Here is a 25,762-nt window from a genome sequence, read left to right as displayed (position 1 = left end):
ATATTTCCTGAATATTTGAGTTGTGATTCTTTAGGGGAACAGTTTAATAACATGGCTAAGTACTCAGGGGATCTCACCCATGTTGAGTGAGGGGCTCACAGATAGTCCGGTAGGAAAGAAATGATAAGTGCCTTTTAGAGACCTGCAGCTTCAGAGGTTCAAAGAGTTTTGAGAGAGAAAAACCTTGCAAGGCAGTAGGAAGGGATCAGCACCTTTGTCAAAGAGGCAGAGTGGAACGGTTCACAGGTTGTGAGCAAAGAACCCTGTGGCAATCGAGACGCTTGTTTCTAAACCACAGCATTCTGTCTAGCACCCTGATGTAAGGAGGAACCCTAATCCAGTATGGGACCAAGAGATTGGCGGTGAGCCTATAGTGTGCTTCCTTTTGTACCAGAACTATGCTTTGTTTTGCTCTACCTTTTGGTTGAAAAAAGCTTTGAGCTTATTTGTTTTGGGGATACAATAAAAGGACTGCTTGCTTTTATCAACTCCACTGGCTGATGTTACCGTGCTACCTCATATCACCAACGCCAGCACATGAGAGTTACATCATTAGTGGATATCCAATTGCTGTACAATGGCTGAAGAGAGAAGACTGGTAATGCAACCAAGGTGGTGCTTTCAGGGCTGAAAAATGGCAAGCCCAGAAATACCGTCATCGCCAAAAATATTGGCACCCATGCATTTCTGTATGATTATGTAACACTCCACCCAGAAAATTGTTGCAATTACAAATATTTAGGCATTCTCATGTTTATTTCTTTTGTTTGTATTGGTATGACACAAAAAAGTAGAGAAACACAAAAAGGCAAATCTGACACATTTTCACGCAAAACTCCAAAAATGGACTGGACAAAATTATTGGAAATAATTGCATTTCAAGTTTGTGATGTTCCTGTAATTTGTAATTAAACTCACCTGTATAAATTAACAGGTGCCGACAATATAGAAATCACACCAGTAACCAGGTAAAATGGTGAAAAATTGACTCAACCTTTTTGTTGTGTGTCTGTGTGCCACATGGAGCATGGAGAAGAGAAAGAGCAGCAGAGAATTGTCTGAGGATTTGAGAACAAAAATTGTGGAAAAAGCATGGACAATCTCAAGGTTAAAAGTCCTACTCCAGAGATCTTATTGTTCCTGTGTCCACTGTGCGCAACATTGTCAAGACATTTACGAAAAAGAAACATTTATCAAATATTACAATGAAGGATTGTTTGAATGGTGGCTAAAGAACCTTGATCAACCTCCAGGCACATTCAAGCTGGCCTTCAGGCACATGGTACAACTGTGTCAGCTCGCACTATATGTTACCGTTTGAATGAAAGGGGACGCTATGGTAGGAGACCCAGGAGGACCCCACCGCTGACACACAAGCATAAAAAAGTCAGATTGGAGTTTGCCAAAACTTACCAGAGGAAGCCAATATCCTTTTCGGAGAATGTGCTGTGGACAAAAGAAACAAAAGTACAGCTTTGTGGTAGCAGCTTTTTTTTTTTTCAGAAAAAGCAATGAGGCCTATAAAGAAAAGAATACAGTCCCTACAGTCAAACATGGTGGAGGTTCACTGATGTTTTGGGGTTGCTTTTTGTTCCTTCAGGCACTGGATGTCTTGACTGCATGCATGGCATTATGAAATCTGAAGACTACCAAATAATTCTGGGGTGCAGTGTAGGGATCAGAGTTAGAAAGTTGGGTCTCCATCAAAGGTTATGGGTCTTACAGCAGGACAATGACCCAAAGCACACATCAAAAAGCACCCAGAAATGGTTTCACACAAAGTGCTGGAAAGTAGTGAACTGACCAGCAATGAGTCCAGATCTCAATCCAATAGAGCACCTGTGGAGAGATCTCAAAACAGCAGTTGGGAAAAGGAACCCTTCCAATGAGAGACCTGGAGCAGTTGGCAAAAGAATAGTAGTCCAACATTCCAGTAGGAAGGTGTAAGAAACTCATTCATGGTTACAGGAAGTTATTGAGTTCAGTTATTTTTTTCCAAGGGGTGTGCTACCAAACATTAAATTGAGGGTGCCAATCATTTTGTCTACTCCTTTTTTGGAGTTTTGCGTAGAATGTGTCAGATTTGGCTTTTTGTGTCTCCACTTTTTTTTGTGTCATACCAATACAAATAAAAGAAATAAACAAAAGAATGCCTAAACATTTGTAATTGCAACAATTTTCTGGGCGAAGTAGTGCATTATATGAAAGAAATGCACGGGTGCCAACATTTTTGGCAATGACTGTAAGTCAACTTACAAGTATGTTATGCATAATTGCACATTATTGGCCATTGCCCAGGTATGGTATATGCATAGTTACATTGGTCTAGGCTGGATCAATGTAACTATGTAAAAATATATCATACCTGGAATTCATCTTTATATCTGGAGAGAGAAATTGTATACCAATAAGATGTATTATGTACAGGTAAGAACTATATTCAAACACTTCCCCATATTTGTTTGTAGACCATTTATTGTGAAAGTAAATTTGCATATCATGAATATTTTTTCTCAGTAATTTACTAAGAGCACAACACTTTCTAAAGATGTTCTTTAAACTACAATATGCGCGATTATTTTAATCTTTCACCAGCAACAAAGCCTTATTTAGGAAAGCACAGCTGCACAAAGGCTTTGAGTCCCACCCCACCCCCTGCTGCTCAATTTAGTTTTATTGTCCTCCTCCATATGAAATGTAGGATTGCACTGTCATCTAGTGTTAATGTTATTTTATTTTATTTTTTTACAAAGCTTAGCAAGGACATACAGGATTAGATCCTTTCAAAGGATGTACTGGCGATCATCAGACAACAATCAGGCTAAGTAAGTCTTCCCTATAGGAGCAGGAATGTCCTAGTAACCGAACACCCTCTGTTAGAGTCAAGCAGTGCTTAAGGATGCTATTGTTAGCGAAACATGTGTCCACCCATTGACAGCCTCATATACAAATCCAGAGCCGGCCTTTTTCCAGGAAAGTTGCACAGGATGCCATCTTATGGGGCATAATATGGGGACTGAATTTTAAAGTCTTTAACATTTGGTAACAATTTATTTTAAAATATATAGTAGGCAAATTTCAGTTTACAGTTTGGGAACGCTTTCTGGTGCACTGCAGATGCTTCTCAGACCCTGGCTTGTTAGCTATTCTGTTTTAATCTTTTAATATAAATTTCCTGATTCATGCATCATTGCTGTACTAAGACATTTTGTAAATTACAAGTACAAAAACTCAATTTTGCTTCATTGCAACAACAACATCACCAAGAATATCTCGTAACGCAGCAGTGAATTTGAAGAAGTTATTGATGGGGAAATGTCATATTTCATATTTCCTTATTAGTTGGCTCACAATATCTACTAATGAATTCCAAGCCTTGGTTAAGGGGCCATACAAGGACAAAGTCTGGTTACCTTAGCTGACTCATACCAATGGAATGTCACTGCAAACTGACCTTTAAGTCCTTAAAAGGTCATATTGTTGTTTGCAGTGGGGGTTGTCCATTCCTTACACACAAGTCCTATACATGGTTAAAACACCTGACTAGTTGTCTTCTTTTTTTACTGTCCTTACACCATTGGGGAAATTTACCTTTACTTCCTATCCCAGAGATGCAACCAAAAGTTAGAAGAAATCTCTAAAAGAGAGGGGAATTCCCCAATTATATAGCTGTCCCCAAATCGGTGTCCCCATTCAAAGATTTCCTGTTACCTATAACTTTAAAAATTTGAATTTCCCCTCACTTTCTCAATGACAATAGCCAGCAGGACAAAAAGGGGTGAATTTCCCCAATGCAAATACATAGCAATAAAAATGTGGCAGAGATCTGAATCCTCCCCACTTTATTCAAAGTTTTGCCTAATATATTAAAAAAATTTAAAAAGGCATGGGCATATTTATTGTTTCTCCTTACCTAATACTTCGTAGCACACCCTTTTGAGGTACACACTACAATCAAGTACTTTGTATATTTCCAAATAAAGTTTCTACACTCAATTGGCAAACGGTTCCATTTGTTGTTTATGTGTTCCTTCTCACACCTGTGAATTTCACCTTCATTCATAGATGTTCTGTTGGATTCAGCTCAGGACCTAAAGCAGTAATTAAAATTTATAATAGTCTGTAAGGAATAGGCAGGTGATGGTGGACCTTCCTCCATGTTTCCCAATTAACTCATTGGGTGCACATACATCTGGTTCACATAAGAGGGCTACCCCTGGGGTGGGTTCTTCTGGGCTACACTAGGCAACTGGGACAGGGTCACTCTCCTACAGCTTTGCTTTAGTGCCGTTTCATCAATGCCCTGGGACAAGGCTGTGGTTGCCGTCATGGAATACTTGACCTTAAGGTGGGCGTGTACTCTCAGAGATGAACGCAAACTATGTACACTTGCACAACAACTGTTCTCCAGTTACTCTCGGGTCTCTGTGTAAATGAACATCTTCCCACTGTAGCTTGCAATTAGGCCGGCTGGCCGAACACTGACCACAGCCACCTGTCCAGCGTTTCCCACTACCGATCCTAGTAGCAACATAGAATCCCGCTGTGCACACAATGCAGGCTCCAAACATGCACTTGACTTTAACTCTTGAACGTCCGTACCTCTGCACAGGATAGGGACTTCTGCAGTGCATGCAAACCAACAAAAGAAAAGGGTTTTCAAGGGTGACCTACCGATATATATATATATAAGAAATCAATAGTACAGATATAATTGTATAAAACATCATTACAATTTATATTCAACAAGATATAAAAACAAACTACATTTAATAAAAAAGTGAATGGATCGTGATTTAAAGTTACATTTGTTGTTGGCGATAATGTTACACTTGTTGGTGATAAAAACGCGTTTCTCTGTAACAACTGTTTCCTCAGATTATTGCACTCAAGTGTGACAAATATTCGTAGCATCTAAAATCAATACAAAATATCTTAGGATGTAGTCACCTCCATCTAGGCCATGGGGAGGCATGCAACAAAGACCACAAATAGGCAGCGATGGGCACAATATCATCAATTCTCTAACGCCAATATATATGTAACAGATAAATTCCAAATGTACACTATAGCTCGAATCCACAGATAGAGTGCGGGAGACATCCAAGCAAGTTATGTAAAAAAAACACGCCTCTACCCAAAATCAAAGATGGAACACGTATATCTGGTAGAGTGATGTTATAAGAGGGCAGCCTTCAATAACCAGGGGAGGCATATAAGTCTTATACTGTACAGTGCTTTGAAAACGTATTCATACCCCTTGAAATTTTCCACATCTTGTCATATTACAACCAAAAACATAGATGTATTTTATTGGAATTTTATGTGATAGACCAACACAAAGTGGCATATAATTGTGAAGTGGAAGGAAAATGATAAATGACTTTCAAAATTTTTTACAAATAAATATCTGAAAAGTGTGCAGTGCATTTGTATTCAGCCTTCCTGAGTCAATACTTTGTAGAACCACCTTTCACTGCAATTATAGCTGCAAGTCTTTTTGGGGATGTCTCTACCAGCTTTGCACATCTAGACAGTGACATTGTTGCCTATTCTTTTCAAAATTGCTCAAACTCTGTCAGATTGGATGGAGGGCCTCTGTGAACAGCAATTTTCAAGTCTTGCCAAGGTTCTTAATTGGATTTAGGTCTGGACTTTGACTGGACCATTCTAACACATGAATATGTTTTGATCTAAACCATTCCATTGTAGCTCTGGCTCTATGTTTGGGAACATTGTCCTGCTGGAAGGTGAACCTCCGCCCCAATCTCAAGTCTTTTGCAGACTTTAACAGGTTTTCTTCTAAGATTGACCTGCATTTGGCTCCATCCATCTTCCTATCAATGCTGACCAGCTTCCCTGTCCCTGCTGAAGAAAACCATCCCTACAACATGATGCTGCCACCACCATGTTTCACAGTGGGGATGGTGTGTTCATGGTTCAATGGCTTTCTTCTTGCCACTTTTCCATAAAGGCCAGATTTGTGGAGTGCATGACTAATAGTTGTCCTGTGGACAGATTCTCCCACCTGAGCTGTGGATCTTTGCATTTCCTCCAAAGTTACCATAGGCCTCTTGGCTGCTTCCCTGATTAATGCTCTCCTTTCCCAGCCTTTCAGTTTAGGAGTATGGTCATGTCTTGGTAGGTTTACAGTTGTGCCATACTCTTTCCATTTTTGGATGGTGGATTGAACAGTGCTCCATGAGATGTTCAAAGCTTGGGATATTTTTTTACAACCTAACCCTGTTTTAAAACTCTCCACAACTTTATCCCTGACCTGCCTGGTGTGTTCCTTGGCCTTCATAATGCTGTTTGTTCACTAATGCTCTCTAACAAACCTCTGAGGGCTTGACAGAACAGGTGTATTTATACTGAGATTAAATTACACACAGGTGGACTCTATTTACTAATTAGGTGACTTCTGAAGGCAATTGGTTCCACTAGATTTTAGTTAGGGGTATCAGAGTAAAGGGGGCTGAATACAAATGCATGCCACATGTTTCAGATATTTATTTGTAAAAAATTTGGAAAACCATTTATCATCTTCCTTCCACTTCACAATTATGTGCCACTTTATGCTGGTCTATCACTTAAAATCCCAATAAAATACATTTATTTTTTTGGTTGTAACATGACAAAATGTGGAAAATTTCAAAGGGTATGAATACTTTTTCAAGGCGCTGTATGTGGTGTCAAATAGCCGCTCACGTCTGGTGTGATACATCAATTTAAACCCACCACTGTTTTAGTGCATGTGCTGCCAGAGATGTGGAGTGCCGTGCAGTTCTACTCCAGTTGCTATGGGATGTGGAATGCGGTGTAGGGAGTGCTGACAACATCTCCCTCATGGCTGGAGGCAATTTAACCTATGACAGCTACACTTTTACAACAGGCTGCTTGCTGACTGTACCTTCCGTTGCTTGTGGCAAGTTGGCAACCACACGTATAACTTGCAAAAAGGCGATTCTTAGCATGTTAACTCTTCATACCCTATGTAAGAGTGATCCAAGCAGTAAACTAAGTGTGAGCTAGCTCTGGCTACTTGCAGTGCACCCCTTTCAAGGACTTCAGACCAGGTAGAAGGCAAAGTTTAACGCTTTACTTGAGTTAAAGTACAACATTCAGTGTTCAAAGCAGACAGTCCAGCAGAAGTTCAATAAAACAGTCAACATCCCCTAAGTCCCTAGTCCCTACTCCTAACTAGGCTACATGCTGCCCCGACATACCTGCACAGGTAGAGTCCAAGTTAAGCATTGTCCAATAGTGGAATCCTCCATTTGCTTTTCAACAATTTTTGGGAATTTTTCTCAGATGTACATACAGTATGTTTGGGTCAATATTCTGTGGTTTATTCATGTCCTGTGATTGAGGCACAGTCTTCTAACACTGAGCATTATGTTTCACTCTGGAATGCCTTGATAATCTTATGATTTCATAATCCTCTGCACAGACTTTAGGCATCAGGTGTCAGAAGTAGCAAAACAACCACAGAACATACTAAAACCTCCTCCTTGTTTCATAGTGGGGATCGTGTGTACTTTTCTTTAAAATCACTTTTTTTTCTTCTGTGAACATAGTGCTGCTGCGACAAAAAAAGCTGTAGTGTTGTTTCCTTTGTCTACATTCATTTGCTCAGAATGACTGTAACTTCTCAACATATATTTTGAAAACTCCTGTCTAGCTCTTTTGTGCCTGTCTTTCAGAAGTGGGCTACCATGGCTTCTCTACCACTTTAATTCAGGCAGCAATTAGTGGTGTACTTTTGTTATATTGTTATACAGTGATCTTGAAGGTCAGCCAATATCTGTTTTGACAATTTTTTTGTTCTCTCTCCACAATTTTCTACACTTTTCCATCCTTTTGTATAATCTGGGGTCCTCATGGTTACATCTTGGGAGGATGCAGAAATGAATGGTAGGAGTAAATATTGTTAAATATCACAATTGAACATCATTAGTATACCCCATGAAGTTGATTTACTTAAGGAATAAAGCCTATTCACTTTGCTAAGTCAAAAAACAATATAGTGATGGAGCCAAAGGCTGAAATGTAAGAAACTATAAGAAAAATCATAGACAGCATGTTCATGATGATGTACATAATATAACGTGATCATAATGATCCATGATGTAATAAGCCATGCAACAAAAAATGTCCTTCCGTCAAACTGGTGTAGCAGAATAAATCACCAAGGAGTCCTGGACATGAGAAAATAAGAAAAATGTCCAGCGCACTCAGATATGGTATGAAACACAGGCTTGCTGGAACTGGTATATATACTGGAAGATATATCTTCCAAAAGTCAATATAATTATCATCAGTTAGTGTTGCATATACTAGTTCCAGGAAGTCTGTGTTTCTCACAGTATTTGTGTGGGCTAGACAGTTTGTTCACTTTGCCAAGTGTATCCTTACACACAAAGGAAATGCTCATTAATTAATGAATAAGATGAAGCTATTTACTTCAGTCATCCAATCATATACAAGCAACAACCTTGTTTTGTGTTTTTTGTTGTCCTTGCATATGATTGGGCATTCAGAGTGAACACAATGTCACCTTATTTACTAAATGATGGTACTATACACTTTGCAAAGTATACATTCCAACATTTGAGCTTTACAACAGTATATACAATATAAACAGAAACTTAAATGTTGTTAAGGTTATTTTTCTAATTTATTTATCTAATCTGTAACTTTCCATGCTGTTATTTCATATCTCACAGCAAAAGGTCACATCAGGCAAATGCCATCATACAGCATCCACAAAATATTAAAAGCATGCAGACCGATGTTTCTATGCCTTGGATTAGAGAAATAGATTATCTACAGTATTTCATGGAAGTGAGTACACCCCTCACATTTTTGTAAATATTTTATTATATCTTTTCATGTGACAACACAGAAGAAATTACACTTTGCTACAATGTAAAGTAGTGAGTGTACAGCTTGTAGAACAGTGTAAATTTGCTGTCGCCTCAAAATAACTCAACACACAGCCATTAATGTCTAAACCGCTGGCAACAAAAGTGAGTACACCCCTAAGTGAAAATGTCCAAATTGGGCCCAAAGTGTCAATATTTTGTGTGGCCACCATTATTTTCCAGCACTGCTTTAACCCTCTTGGGCATGGAGTTCACCAGAGCTTCACAGGTTGCCACCAGAGTCCTCTTCCACTCCTCCATGATGATATCACAAAACTGGTGGATGTTAGAGACCTTGCGCTCCTCCACCTTTTGTTTGAGGATGCCCCACAGATGTTCATGGCCAAGATATTTGAAGCAGTCAGCAACAGTTTAAAATATACAAACTTAAAAAAAAGTAAAGAAAAAGTCCCTTAATCAATAAAGTTTTAATTTAAATAACTAGAAATTATAGTGTAGCCATTTGCCATAAACATAACTTTACAAATTGTTCTCTACATTTTACTACTTTTAGTTACTAACCAGAGCAATACCTCATTATAAGTAAACTGAATAATATTTGTATACATAAAGATGTAAAATAAATAAAAAATTTTTTAAAAATCATGAAATAAGAGCATGCCTTAGCACAGTGGTCTCCAAACTGCGGCCCAGGGGTTGGATGCGGCCCTTTGCTTATTGTTATCCGGCCCTTGGGGCATTACTCTCCTACTATCAGCAACAGTGGAGCATAGTTCCTGCCACTGACGCAAACAATGGGGCACTAATCCTCTATCTGACACTAACTATAGGACATTATTCCTTCCACTGATACCAATGATGGGGCACTATTTCTCCCCCTAGTACCAATTATGAGCATTGTTTACTCCCACTGATGGCAGGACATTTTCTTCTCGCACTGGCCACAATTTGACCCCCCTAAAGTTTGAAGGACAGTAAATTGGCCCTTTGTTTAGAAAGTTTGGAGACCCCTGCCTTAGCACATGGATAACCGCATGCCTTAGCACATACAGTATCTCACAGATGTGAGTACACCCCTCACATTTTTATAAATATTTTATATCTTTTCATGTGACAACACTGAAGAAATGACACTTTCAGGGCTTCTTCCTCATGCTATAGCAACCGTATCAACTAACATTGCCAGGACTGTCAAACCGGGCTTGCTTGGCAGTTGGGTCCTGGTTTGTATCTCAGGACCACTGACAGTAGCTCCTGTATAAACAATGGGGTTGAGTTACTAAAACCCGGAGAGTACAAAATCTGATGCAGCTCTGCATAGAAACCAATCAGCTTCCAGGTTTTATTGTCAAAGCCTAATTTAACAAGCTGGAAGATAGAAGCTGATTGGCTACCATGCACAGCTGCTCCAGAGTTTGCATTCTCCAGTTTTAGTAAATCAACCCCAATGTGTTTAAAGATAGTTTGTAAGCTTCATTTATAAAACATTGGTGTTAAATGTAAGCACTGAGACATTTCAATGCTCCCTTTAGTATTTGCTTTCTTCTCTGCCATCCTGCTGATTTTTTTACCTTGTAATATCAGGTAATCCAGTCTTATAAAGTCGTATACTGTATGCGTGGAGAATGTGCTTTGAATTGTACAGTTTTTATGCTCTCTTGTTGTGCTAGTGACCCAGAGGTTTGGCAAGAAAGCACTTGACAAGAACATATACTGCATAAAGTTTATGTCTGTATTCAACCTCATTAAAAAATTTTCAACAAAAAAGAAAATGTTTTTTATTATTTTTAAATACTATGGTCTATGTAATACATTCAAGTGACCCTGTTGCTTGTCTAACAAATTCAACACAGCAACTCCCTGTAATAGAATAGGCTGAATAAGTACCTCTCCAGTAGGTAGGTGAGGAGTAAAAGCTTTGCGTTTCTGCAGAGCTAGGAGCAACACTGCTATGTGACACAGGGATGTTGGATACAGTGTCACCCACTGGGTGCTGTGGTTCTTCTGATCAGCTGATACATCACGACTGTGTTTTATAAGGAGAAGACAGAATATGGGAGTACAATTGGGCTTGGTTGGTGCCAGAGGAGAACCCTAGCATGCACTACCAGTATCTGTGCCTGACTACCGTAATTGGTATAAGACAAATACAAGGCAAAAAGGACAGGAACCAACCCAGAGCAGTTAGTGAGACAAAAGGCCAGCTGAGAAAAGGCAGCAAGCTTCAAGCACAAAGTGTGATTTTTTTTTTCTCACATTGATAAAAAAATCTCTTACTGTCAGCATAAAAAGAAGTCACTGTGCTCAGCCTAGCCTGACACAATGTCTGTGTGCAGTAAGTAGGTGGTACTATGGTAAGGACTCCTGTATATCCTATGTATCCAACTGAAAAGCAAATACTGACACTCGTCCTTGGGCTTGTAAATCGTCTTTATTAGACACTTGGGTAAAAGTCATAGATTCAACAGTGCTGACATATTTCAGCCACGAATGGCCTTACTCATAGCAAGATGGACAATAGTTTGGCTTCATCATTTATAACCTCCTGCCTAAAGGCGTAATCCTGGGTGGATGCTAATTGATAAGCCAAATCACAACTCCAAATCAAACAGTGCAAGCATTACAAAACATTGCATAAACATATAAGGCAGGCCATAGACGGGTCGTTTATCGGCCGAATTTTCGGCCGATAAACAAAAAATCGGTCGTTGCTGGCAGCAATGCTGCCACCAATGTCCACGAAAAGCTGCTTTTTTTGTGGATTTTCCAACATGACCGATAAAAATAAATGAGAAGATCCGCGAAAAATGGCCAACGGGCTGGCCCCACTAACAGCGTGATTATTGGCCGATTTTTCGTGCGGACGAAAATTCGTCCGATAAACGACCCGTCTATGGCCTGCATAACTTCCTGACCCTCTCCTAATAGAGTAATGGTTAAAAATGCACAGATGTGAACGTGACACATAGGAAATCATGTTAAATAGACTGTAGTGCGTCTCTGTTAATCTGAAAGCACACTGAAAAATGCACAGATATGAACCTAGCCTTAGGCTAGACATAAATGTATTGTTTTTAAATATTTATGCTATGTGGTTACTGATTTTATTGTGTGCTAATATGTTTTGTAATGTTTGCGTTGTTTGATTTGGACCTGTGGTTTGGCTCATCAATTAGCATCTACCCAGGATGGATTCCACCATTAGATGGAAGGTCATAAATGATGAAGCCAACCTATTCTAAGTTTGTTATGTGTAAGACCATTTGTGGCTGAAACATGTCAGCACTGTTGCATCTGTGAATTTTAGCCAGGTGTTTAATAAAGAAGATTTACAAGCACAAGGATGAGTACCGGTATTTACTTTTTCAGCTCTTACTGTGAGCAGCTGTGGTATTGTAGGTGGTGAGCAACTGACATGAATCTTTAGGATCAGGAGGTGGGATGTTAGCTGGGGATAGGGAGAAGCTCCTACTTGCTTCTCATTTTGTTGGCCAGCTGCCCTAATGAAAACATTAGATGTGGATTCAAATTTATTGTGAAGGCACTAGCCTGATCTACCCCGTCTCAGTCCAGTGCTAACTTCACTGCATGAAAAATGACATACAGTACTTGCTCCTATATCTCTGCCTTGCTCCTATGCCACCATTGTAAAGTACCCACAAATACCCATTTATGGAGGCACACATGTGCATACTACCTGTTTTGGCCTGAGCAACCATTTACCACGCCCACGTGCACTTAAATAAGGGCAATCATGTTTTGACTTTCCGAAATTGTCAAAGATATTTTATAGGCCAGATCTCAGTGATAGAAGAGCGAGGCAGAAGTAGGAGCCAGTACCTTATAAGGGGCCTGCTGTGTATTTGGAAAGCTTAATTTGTTTTTTCTTCCACTACAGGCTCCTTAAATGCTGAACTCTGGTCAGCCTAAAAATGGAATGTGCTCCCCCAGCTCCATATTATCAGGATGTATATTATCAGAAAGGGTGTGATAGAGAGGAATACTTATGTTAACCCTCAGTCTCGTGGCAGCCACTAATCCAGTCTTCTTTGTTTCTGTCGTAGATTGTGATTAGGCTCTATATGTTGTCATGTACAGTACAGGACCAGCAGCCACCACTGGTCCTGTTTTGAACAAATTCCTCAAGACTGACGGCTGTGTGATTAAAAAGGGGAGCAGCTTCAGGGGAATTGTCCTTATTAATGGAACTGGTGGATGGGTACTGTGGATTATAGAGATATTCAATGTCACAAAATGAGCATTAAATCCTGATTCTGCTTTGGGGGAGGGTCAATCAGAAGTTGAGCTTTAAAGTTGTTGTAAACCTCAGACATGACATATGAACAAAGCATACCCCTCTACAGTGTATACTTGTACAATTAAGAGTACTAAGTGACATTTCTGTCTGCTGCTTCATTCCTCTGCAATCAGCATGAGTCATTTCTGACAAGTTTTCCTAACACCAAGAAAAAATGGTGAAAGGGAGGGATCTCCAGCACACAGCCTGTGATTGACAGCCTCAGCTCTGTGTGCTGTGTGTGGTGTGTGTGTGTGTGTGTGTGTGTGTGTGTTTGTGTGTGTGTGAGGAGGGGGTCCCTTCCCTGCAATCAACTCCCAGAGCTCTCCTCACTGAGCTCTGCAGTGTGTAATTTCAACTCTCTGTCTCTGCTTTTTGAAAGCTCAGACAAGCTTTATAAATTCTACACTTTGAATGGACAAAGAGAAGACTACTAATAAAAAGGTACAACATATGTTGTATTTGTTTCATCTCTGTGTATCACCTTAGACCAGTCAATTCGCTGGGTATATGTAAGGGTTTACAATCACTTTAAGTAAAGATTAGAGATGAGCGAAGAAATGAAAAATTCGATTCGACTGATTCGGCGAATTCGTGGACAATATTCGATTCGAATAAATTCGCTGTGAATTTAACTTAAAAAAGGGTGTTTCTAGGCTTCAGAGAGACTTAATATTAGTGCAGAACACTGTACCTTTAATTTAAATGCCCTTGGAGTCTGCTGGGGAAGAGAAATAATACTGTCACTCAGTATGACATGCAGATGAGTGCCGTCGATCTTAGAATCACCGCACACTTCACTCATTTGGCCAGTCACGGGGCCAAAACCAGTGTTTGGAGCCACAGTGTGGCGGTGGAGGCAGCAGCAATGGGAGGCCATACAGCAACCTATGACAAAATGGAAACCAGCAGGAGTGTGAGGAGAACTGAAAGTGGCACATGGCAGAGTGGGAGCAATGGGAGGCGGTACAGGGACCCAGGTCACACTGTGGGCCCAGCAGCAGCGTGACCAGGCGGTACGGGGGTCCATGGCAGATTTGGGGCCTGGCAGCACCTATGGGAGGCCTGTAATCTGCCAGCACCCTATGACAAAATGGAACCCTGGGCTGGGGCAGGCAGAACCGCCGTATCTTTATCACGGTTTTCCCAGGCCACCGAATGGCGACGCTGCATATGCTGACGCAACGCTGTAGTCCCAACATGGGCCCCCTGGCCACGCTTGACTTTCTGGCCACATAGTCGACATACGGCTACGTTTACTTCCTCGGGCGGCTTGACGAAAAATTGCCATACCGCAGAGTAGGAAACTTTGCCTCCTCTACTCCTCACTGGCTGACTGCTACTTCCTCCGTGCACACCGGCACCACTACTGGCCGTGGTGGTAGGCTGCAGTGGAGCTGGTGCTCTACTCCGTGGCCGTTTGCCTCCACTGACACTGCTGCGACCCTGCTGCCTCCTGGCAGCAGCAATGGGAGGCCGTACAGGGACCCATGAGAGACTCTGGACTTGGCAGCAGCATGAGGAGGCGGTATATAGGGGCCCATGGCAGATTAGGGGCCTGGCAGCAGCTATGGGAGGCCCGTAATCTGCCAGCACCCTATGTCAAAAAATTCAACACAACAGCAGTGTGAAGAGACCTGAATGTGGCACATGGCAGAGTGTGGCGATGGAAACAGCAGCAATGGGAGGCCGTACAGGGACCCATGAGAGACTCTGGACTTGGCAGCAGCATGAGGAGGCGGTATATAGGGGCCCATGGCAGATTAGGGGCCTGGCAGTAGCTATGGGAGGCCCGTAATCTGCCAGCACCCTATGTCAAAAAATTCAACACAACAGCAGTGTGTGAGGAGACCTGAAAGTGGCACATGGCAGAGTGTGGCGATGGAGACAGCAGCAATGGGAGGCCGTACAGGGACCCATGAGAGACTCTGGAACTGGCAGCAGCATGAGGAGGCGGTATATAGGGGCCCATGGCAGATTAGGGGCCTGGCAGCAGCTATGGGAGGCCCGTAATCTGCCAGCACCCTATGTCAAAAAATTGAAAACACAAGCAGTGTGAAGAGACCTGAATGTGGCACATGGCAGAGTGTGGCGATGGAGACAGCAGCAATGGGAGGCCGTACAGGGACCCATGAGAGACTCTGGACTTGGCAGCAGCATGAGGAGGCGGTATATAGGGGCCCATGGCAGATTAGGGGCCTGGCAGCAGCTATGGGAGGCCCGTAATCTGCCAGCACCCTATGTCAAAAAATTGAAAACACAAGCAGTGTGAAGAGACCTGAATGTGGCACATGGCAGAGTGTGGCGATGGAGACAGCAGCAATGGGAGGCCGTACAGGGACCCATGAGAGACTCTGGACTTGGCAGCAGCATGAGGAGGCGGTATATAGGGGCCCATGGCAGATTAGGGGCCTGGCAGCAGCTATGGGAGGCCCGTAATCTGCCAGCACCCTATGTCAAAAAATTCAACACACCAGCAGTGTGAAGAGACCTGAATGTGGCACATGGCAGAGTGTGGCGATGGAAACAGCAGCAATGGGAGGCCGTACAGGGACCCATGAGAGACTCTGGACTTGGCAGCAGCATGAGGAGGCGGTATATAGGGGCCCATGGCAGATTAGGGGCCTGGCAGTAGCTATGGGAGGCCCGTAATCTGCCAGCACCCTATGTCAAAAAATTCAACACAACAGCAGTGTGTGAGGAGACCTGAAAGTGGCACATGGCAGAGTGTGGCGATGGAGACAGCAGCAATGGGAGGCCGTACAGGGACCCATGAGAGACTCTGGACTTGGCAGCAGCATGAGGAGGCGGTATATAGGGGCCCATGGCAGATTAGGGGCCTGGCAGCAGCTATGGGAGGCCCGTAATCTGCCAGCACCCTATGTCAAAAAATTCAACACACCAGCAGTGTGAAGAGACCTGAATGTGGCACATGGCAGAGTGTGGCGATGGAAACAGCAGCAATGGGAGGCCGTACAGGGACCCATGAGAGACTCTGGACTTGGCAGCAGCATGAGGAGGCGGTATATAGGGGCCCATGGCAGATTAGGGGCCTGGCAGCAGCTATGGGAGGCCCGTAATCTGCCAGCACCCTATGTCAAAAAATTCAACACAACAGCAGTGTGTGAGGAGACCTGAAAGTGGCACATGGCAGAGTGTGGCGATGGAGACAGCAGCAATGGGAGGCCGTACAGGGACCCATGAGAGACTCTGGACTTGGCAGCAGCATGAGGAGGCGGTATATAGGGGCCCATGGCAGATTAGGGGCCTGGCAGCAGCTATGGGAAGCCCGTAATCTGCCAGCACCCTATGCCAAAAAATTGAAAACACAAGCAGTGTGAAGAGACCTGAATGTGGCACATGGCAGAGTGTGGCGATGGAGACAGCAGCAATGGGAGGCCGTACAGGGACCCATGAGAGACTCTGGACTTGGCAGCAGCATGAGGAGGCGGTATATAGGGGCCCATGGCAGATTAGGGGCCTGGCAGCAGCTATGGGAGGCCCGTAATCTGCCAGCACCCTATGTCAAAAAATTCAACACAACAGCAGTGTGTGAGGAGACCTGAAAGTGGCACATGGCAGAGTGTGGCGATGGAGACAGCAGCAATGGGAGGCCGTACAGGGACCCATGAGAGACTCTGGACTTGGCAGCAGCATGAGGAGGCGGTATATAGGGGCCCATGGCAGATTAGGGGCCTGGCAGCAGCTATGGGAGGCCCGTAATCTGCCAGCACCCTATGTCAAAAAATTGAAAACACAAGCAGTGTGAAGAGACCTGAATGTGGCACATGGCAGAGTGTGGCGATGGAGACAGCAGCAATGGGAGGCCGTACAGGGACCCATGAGAGACTCTGGACTTGGCAGCAGCATGAGGAGGCGGTATATAGGGGCCCATGGCAGATTAGGGGCCTGGCAGCAGCTATGGGAGGCCCGTAATCTGCCAGCACCCTATGTCAAAAAATTGAAAACACAAGCAGTGTGAAGAGACCTGAAAGTGGCACATGGCAGAGTGTGGCGATGGAGACAGCAGCAATGGGAGGCCGTACAGGGACCCATGACACACTCTGGACTTGGCAGCAGCATGAGGAGGCGGTATATAGGGGCCCATGGCAGATTAGGGGCCTGGCAGCAGCTATGGGAGGCCCGTAATCTGCCAGCACCCTATGTCAAAAAATTCAACACAACAGCAGTGTGTGAGGAGACCTGAAAGTGGCACATGGCAGAGTGTGGCGATGGAGACAGCAGCAATGGGAGGCCGTAGAGGGACCCATGAGAGACTCTGGACTTGGCAGCAGCATGAGGAGGCGGTATATAGGGGCCCATGGCAGATTAGGGGCCTGGCAGCAGCTATGGGAGGCCCGTAATCTGCCAGCACCCTATGTCAAAAAATTGAAAACACAAGCAGTGTGAAGAGACCTGAATGTGGCACATGGCAGAGTGTGGCGATGGAGACAGCAGCAATGGGAGGCCGTACAGGGACCCATGAGAGACTCTGGACTTGGCAGCAGCATGAGGAGGCGGTATATAGGGGCCCATGGCAGATTAGGGGCCTGGCAGCAGCTATGGGAGGCCCGTAATCTGCCAGCACCCTATGTCAAAAAATTCAAAACAACAGCAGTGTGTGAGGAGACCTGAAAGTGGCACATGGCAGAGTGTGGCGATGGAGACAGCAGCAATGGGAGGCCGTAGAGGGACCCATGAGAGACTCTGGACTTGGCAGCAGCATGAGGAGGCGGTATATAGGGGCCCATGGCAGATTAGGGGCCTGGCAGCAGCTATGGGAGGCCCGTAATCTGCCAGCACCCTATGTCAAAAAATTCAACACAACAGCAGTGTGTGAGGAGACCTGAAAGTGGCACATGGCAGAGTGTGGCGATGGAGACAGCAGCAATGGGAGGCCGTACAGGGACCCATGAGAGACTCTGGACTTGGCAGCAGCATGAGGAGGCGGTATATAGGGGCCCATGGCAGATTAGGGGCCTGGCAGCAGCTATGGGAGGCCCGTAATCTGCCAGCACCCTATGTCAAAAAATTGAAAACACAAGCAGTGTGAAGAGACCTGAATGTGGCACATGGCAGAGTGTGGCGATGGAGACAGCAGCAATGGGAGGCCGTACAGGGACCCATGAGAGACTCTGGACTTGGCAGCAGCATGAGGAGGCGGTATATAGGGGCCCATGGCAGATTAGGGGCCTGGCAGCAGCTATGGGAGGCCCGTAATCTGCCAGCACCCTATGTCAAAAAATTGAAAACACAAGCAGTGTGAAGAGACCTGAAAGTGGCACATGGCAGAGTGTGGCGATGGAGACAGCAGCAATGGGAGGCCGTACAGGGACCCATGACACACTCTGGACTTGGCAGCAGCATGAGGAGGCAGTATATAGGGGCCCATGGCAGATTAGGGGCCTGGCAGCAGCTATGGGAGGCCCGTAATCTGCCAGCACCCTATGTCAAAAAATTCAACACAACAGCAGTGTGTGAGGAGACCTGAAAGTGGCACATGGCAGAGTGTGGCGATGGAGACAGCAGCAATGGGAGGCCGTAGAGGGACCCATGAGAGACTCTGGACTTGGCAGCAGCATGAGGAGGCGGTATATAGGGGCCCATGGCAGATTAGGGGCCTGGCAGCAGCTATGGGAGGCCCGTAATCTGCCAGCACCCTATGTCAAAAAATTGAAAACACAAGCAGTGTGAAGAGACCTGAATGTGGCACATGGCAGAGTGTGGCGATGGAGACAGCAGCAATGGGAGGCCGTACAGGGACCCATGAGAGACTCTGGACTTGGCAGCAGCATGAGGAGGCGGTATATAGGGGCCCATGGCAGATTAGGGGCCTGGCAGCAGCTATGGGAGGCCCGTAATCTGCCAGCACCCTATGTCAAAAAATTCAACACAACAGCAGTGTGTGAGGAGACCTGAAAGTGGCACATGGCAGAGTGTGGCGATGGAGACAGCAGCAATGGGAGGCCGTAGAGGGACCCATGAGAGACTCTGGACTTGGCAGCAGCATGAGGAGGCGGTATATAGGGGCCCATGGCAGATTAGGGGCCTGGCAGCAGCTATGGGAGGCCCGTAATCTGCCAGCACCCTATGTCAAAAAATTCAACACAACAGCAGTGTGTGAGGAGACCTGAAAGTGGCACATGGCAGAGTGTGGCGATGGAGACAGCAGCAATGGGAGGCCGTAGAGGGACCCATGAGAGACTCTGGACTTGGCAGCAGCATGAGGAGGCGGTATATAGGGGCCCATGGCAGATTAGGGGCCTGGCAGCAGCTATGGGAGGCCCGTAATCTGCCAGCACCCTATGTCAAAAAATTGAAAACACAAGCAGTGTGAAGAGACCTGAATGTGGCACATGGCAGAGTGTGGCGATGGAGACAGCAGCAATGGGAGGCCGTACAGGGACCCATGAGAGACTCTGGACTTGGCAGCAGCATGAGGAGGCGGTATATAGGGGCCCATGGCAGATTAGGGGCCTGGCAGCAGCTATGGGAGGCCCGTAATCTGCCAGCACCCTATGTCAAAAAATTGAAAACACAAGCAGTGTGAAGAGACCTGAATGTGGCACATGGCAGAGTGTGGCGATGGAGACAGCAGCAATGGGAGGCCGTACAGGGACCCATGAGAGACTCTGGACTTGGCAGCAGCATGAGGAGGCGGTATATAGGGGCCCATGGCAGATTAGGGGCCTGGCAGCAGCTATGGGAGGCCCGTAATCTGCCAGCACCCTATGTCAAAAAATTCAACACAACAGCAGTGTGTGAGGAGACCTGAAAGTGGCACATGGCAGAGTGTGGCGATGGAGACAGCAGCAATGGGAGGCCGTAGAGGGACCCATGAGAGACTCTGGACTTGGCAGCAGCATGAGGAGGCGGTATATAGGGGCCCATGGCAGATTAGGGGCCTGGCAGCAGCTATGGGAGGCCCGTAATCTGCCAGCACCCTATGTCAAAAAATTGAAAACACAAGCAGTGTGAAGAGACCTGAATGTGGCACATGGCAGAGTGTGGCGATGGAGACAGCAGCAATGGGAGGCCGTACAGGGACCCATGAGAGACTCTGGACTTGGCAGCAGCATGAGGAGGCGGTATATAGGGGCCCATGGCAGATTAGGGGCCTGGCAGCAGCTATGGGAGGCCCGTAATCTGCCAGCACCCTATGTCAAAAAATGGAACACACCAGCAGTGTGTGAGGAGACCTGAAAGTGGCACATGGCAGAGTGTGGCGATGGAGACAGCAGCAATGGGAGGCCGTACAGGGACCCATGACAGACTCTGGACCTGGCAGCAGCATGAGGAGGCGGTATAGGGGCCCATGGCAGATTAGGGGCCTGGTAGCAGCTATAGGAGGCCCGTAATCTGGCAGCACCCTATGACAAAAAATTGAACACACCAGCAGTGTGTGAGGAGACCTGAAAGTGGCACATGGCATGAGAGACTCTGGACCTGGCAGCAGCATGAGGAGGCGGTATATAGGGGCCCATGGCAGATTAGGGGCCTGGCAGCAGCTATGGGAGGCCCGTAATCTGCCAGCACCCTATGTCAAAAAATTGAAAACACAAGCAGTGTGTGAGGAGACCTGAAAGTGGCACATGTTTGGGGCATGATTCATGGCGGATTTAGTCAGTTGTGTCAGGAACTGGTGGTTTGAAATCCAGACTAATCCACGCCTGATTCATTTTCACAAACGTGAGTCTCTCCACACTTTGGGTGGACAGTCGTGTCCTCCGCGGAGTTGCAATACCTCCTGCCGCACTAAACACGCGCTCCGATGCCACGCTACTGGCCGGGCATGACAGCCTTTCAAGGGCAAATTCAGCTAGTTGGGGCCAAAGGTCAAGTTTCGTTGCCCAGTAGTCAAGGGGATTGTCTACCTCGGTTGGCAGGGTGCTGTCCAAGTAGGTCCAAGCCTGTTGTTTGAGCTCCTGCTCCAGGTCCACCTGATGCTGCTGCTGCTGCTGCGGCTGGTTAGTAGTTTCCTCACTGCGCTGGTGAAGGAAGCTACTCATCATCGACTGCAGACTGAGGCAGCCGCTGCTGGTGGAGCTGCCACTGCTCCTACCACCCCACCCCTCCCCTGCTGCCATGCCAGCGGAACGCGAGCGCACAGGGCCCACAGTGTCTGAGGATGGACGTTGGCGCACAAAGGCAGAGACCAACTGACTACATAGGTGGTTTTTATAGTACGTAATTTTGGCCTCCCTCTCAGCAGGTGTGAAAAAGGCCACCATTTTGGACCAGTAGCGAGGGTCCAACAAGGTGGACAGCCAAAAGTCATCCCTCTGTCTGATGGTTATTATTCGGCTGTCGCTACGCAAGCAAGCGAGCATGCTATGGGCCATTTGTGCCAAGGAATGCGAGGGACTCCCTGCCTCCATCTCCACAGCATACTGCCACGGTGCGTCTGGGTCCTCTGTCTCCTCCTCCTCCTCCTCCTCCTCCTCTACCAGATGCTCCTGCTCCTCCACTCCTGTCCGCTGAGTGGAAAAACCACCCATTTCACTCAATAATTCCTGAGCACCAATGTCCTCCTCTACCTCCTCCTCTTCTTCCTGTCCTGCCCCCACAGGGGTCATGTGGCGTTGAGATCTGTGCGCCACGTCTACCGCACCCTGACCAGCCATTGTTAACAGCATTTGTTCCAGGACGTGCAACAGAGGAATGACGTCGTTCATCCCATAGTCCTGCCGACTCACGAATAGCGTGGCCTCCTCAAAGGGCCTGAGCAAGCGGCAGGTGTCACGCATGAGCTGCCAATGGCTGACATCTAAGTTACACAGGGAGTACCTTTATCCGCTTTTAACATCAGGAAATCTGTGATGGCCTTTCACTGTTCGTAAAGGCGGTCTAACATATGTAGGGTTGAATTCCACCTTGTTGCAACGTCACAGCATGAGGAGTCGGTACGGGGGCCCATGGCAGATTACGTGCCTGGCAGCAGCAATGGGAGGCCCGTAATCTGCCAGCACCCTATGTCAAAAAATTGAACACACCAGCAGTGTGAGGAGACCTGAAAGTGGCACATGGCAGAGTGTGGCTATGGAGACAGCAGCAATGGGAGGCCGTACAGGGACCCATGACACACTCTGGACTTGGCAGCAGCATGAGGAGGCGGTATAGGGGCCCATGGCAGATTAGGGGCCTGGCAGCAGCTATGGGAGGCCCGTAATCTGCCAGCACCCTATGACAAAAAATGTAACACACCAGCAGTGTGAGGAGACCTGAAAGTGGCACATGGCAGAGTGTGGCGATGGAGACAGCAGCAATGGGAGGCCGTACAGGGACCCATGAGAGACTCTGGACCTAGCAGCAGCATGAGGAGGCGGTATATAGGGGCCTATGGCAGATTAGGGGCCTGGCAGCAGCTATAGGAGGCCCGTAATCTGCCAGCACCCTATGTCAAAAAATTCAACACACCAGCAGTGTGTGAAGAGACCTGAAAGTGGCACATGGCAGAGTGTGGCGATGGAGACAGCAGCAATGGGAGGCCGTACAGGGACCCATGAGAGACTCTGGAACTGGCAGCAGCATGAGGAGGCGGTATATAGGGGCCCATGGCAGATTAGGGGCCTGGCAGCAGCTATAGGGGGCCCGTAATCTGCCAGCACCCTATGTCAAAAAATTGAAAACACAAGCAGTGTGAAGAGACCTGAATGTGGCACATGGCAGAGTGTGGCGATGGAGACAGCAGCAATGGGAGGCCGTACAGGGACCCATGAGAGACTCTGGACTTGGCAGCAGCATGAGGAGGCGGTATATAGGGGCCCATGGCAGATTAGGGGCCTGGCAGCAGCTATGGGAGGCCCGTAATCTGCCAGCACCCTATGTCAAAAAATTGAAAACACAAGCAGTGTGAAGAGACCTGAAAGTGGCACATGGCAGAGTGTGGCGATGGAGACAGCAGCAATGGGAGGCCGTACAGGGACCCATGACACACTCTGGACTTGGCAGCAGCATGAGGAGGCGGTATATAGGGGCCCATGGCAGATTAGGGGCCTGGCAGCAGCTATGGGAGGCCCGTAATCTGCCAGCACCCTATGTCAAAAAATTCAACACAACAGCAGTGTGTGAGGAGACCTGAAAGTGGCACATGGCAGAGTGTGGCGATGGAGACAGCAGCAATGGGAGGCCGTAGAGGGACCCATGAGAGACTCTGGACTTGGCAGCAGCATGAGGAGGCGGTATATAGGGGCCCATGGCAGATTAGGGGCCTGGCAGCAGCTATGGGAGGCCCGTAATCTGCCAGCACCCTATGTCAAAAAATTGAAAACACAAGCAGTGTGAAGAGACCTGAATGTGGCACATGGCAGAGTGTGGCGATGGAGACAGCAGCAATGGGAGGCCGTACAGGGACCCATGAGAGACTCTGGACTTGGCAGCAGCATGAGGAGGCGGTATATAGGGGCCCATGGCAGATTAGGGGCCTGGCAGCAGCTATGGGAGGCCCGTAATCTGCCAGCACCCTATGTCAAAAAATTCAACACAACAGCAGTGTGTGAGGAGACCTGAAAGTGGCACATGGCAGAGTGTGGCGATGGAGACAGCAGCAATGGGAGGCCGTAGAGGGACCCATGAGAGACTCTGGACTTGGCAGCAGCATGAGGAGGCGGTATATAGGGGCCCATGGCAGATTAGGGGCCTGGCAGCAGCTATGGGAGGCCCGTAATCTGCCAGCACCCTATGTCAAAAAATTCAACACAACAGCAGTGTGTGAGGAGACCTGAAAGTGGCACATGGCAGAGTGTGGCGATGGAGACAGCAGCAATGGGAGGCCGTAGAGGGACCCATGAGAGACTCTGGACTTGGCAGCAGCATGAGGAGGCGGTATATAGGGGCCCATGGCAGATTAGGGGCCTGGCAGCAGCTATGGGAGGCCCGTAATCTGCCAGCACCCTATGTCAAAAAATTGAAAACACAAGCAGTGTGAAGAGACCTGAATGTGGCACATGGCAGAGTGTGGCGATGGAGACAGCAGCAATGGGAGGCCGTACAGGGACCCATGAGAGACTCTGGACTTGGCAGCAGCATGAGGAGGCGGTATATAGGGGCCCATGGCAGATTAGGGGCCTGGCAGCAGCTATGGGAGGCCCGTAATCTGCCAGCACCCTATGTCAAAAAATTGAAAACACAAGCAGTGTGAAGAGACCTGAATGTGGCACATGGCAGAGTGTGGCGATGGAGACAGCAGCAATGGGAGGCCGTACAGGGACCCATGAGAGACTCTGGACTTGGCAGCAGCATGAGGAGGCGGTATATAGGGGCCCATGGCAGATTAGGGGCCTGGCAGCAGCTATGGGAGGCCCGTAATCTGCCAGCACCCTATGTCAAAAAATTCAACACAACAGCAGTGTGTGAGGAGACCTGAAAGTGGCACATGGCAGAGTGTGGCGATGGAGACAGCAGCAATGGGAGGCCGTAGAGGGACCCATGAGAGACTCTGGACTTGGCAGCAGCATGAGGAGGCGGTATATAGGGGCCCATGGCAGATTAGGGGCCTGGCAGCAGCTATGGGAGGCCCGTAATCTGCCAGCACCCTATGTCAAAAAATTGAAAACACAAGCAGTGTGAAGAGACCTGAATGTGGCACATGGCAGAGTGTGGCGATGGAGACAGCAGCAATGGGAGGCCGTACAGGGACCCATGAGAGACTCTGGACTTGGCAGCAGCATGAGGAGGCGGTATATAGGGGCCCATGGCAGATTAGGGGCCTGGCAGCAGCTATGGGAGGCCCGTAATCTGCCAGCACCCTATGTCAAAAAATGGAACACACCAGCAGTGTGTGAGGAGACCTGAAAGTGGCACATGGCAGAGTGTGGCGATGGAGACAGCAGCAATGGGAGGCCGTACAGGGACCCATGACAGACTCTGGACCTGGCAGCAGCATGAGGAGGCGGTATAGGGGCCCATGGCAGATTAGGGGCCTGGTAGCAGCTATAGGAGGCCCGTAATCTGGCAGCACCCTATGACAAAAAATTGAACACACCAGCAGTGTGTGAGGAGACCTGAAAGTGGCACATGGCATGAGAGACTCTGGACCTGGCAGCAGCATGAGGAGGCGGTATATAGGGGCCCATGGCAGATTAGGGGCCTGGCAGCAGCTATGGGAGGCCCGTAATCTGCCAGCACCCTATGTCAAAAAATTGAAAACACAAGCAGTGTGTGAGGAGACCTGAAAGTGGCACATGTTTGGGGCATGATTCATGGCGGATTTAGTCAGTTGTGTCAGGAACTGGTGGTTTGAAATCCAGACTAATCCACGCCTGATTCATTTTCACAAACGTGAGTCTCTCCACACTTTGGGTGGACAGTCGTGTCCTCCGCGGAGTTGCAATACCTCCTGCCGCACTAAACACGCGCTCCGATGCCACGCTACTGGCCGGGCATGACAGCCTTTCAAGGGCAAATTCAGCTAGTTGGGGCCAAAGGTCAAGTTTCGTTGCCCAGTAGTCAAGGGGATTGTCTACCTCGGTTGGCAGGGTGCTGTCCAAGTAGGTCCAAGCCTGTTGTTTGAGCTCCTGCTCCAGGTCCACCTGATGCTGCTGCTGCTGCTGCGGCTGGTTAGTAGTTTCCTCACTGCGCT

This window comes from Staurois parvus, unplaced genomic scaffold (assembly GCF_062004578.1).
Source record: "Staurois parvus isolate SC_StPar_1 unplaced genomic scaffold, SC_StPar_1.0 ptg001432l, whole genome shotgun sequence".
Lineage (NCBI taxonomy): Eukaryota > Metazoa > Chordata > Amphibia > Anura > Ranidae > Staurois > Staurois parvus.
Note: the sequence above shows the minus strand (reverse complement) of the source record.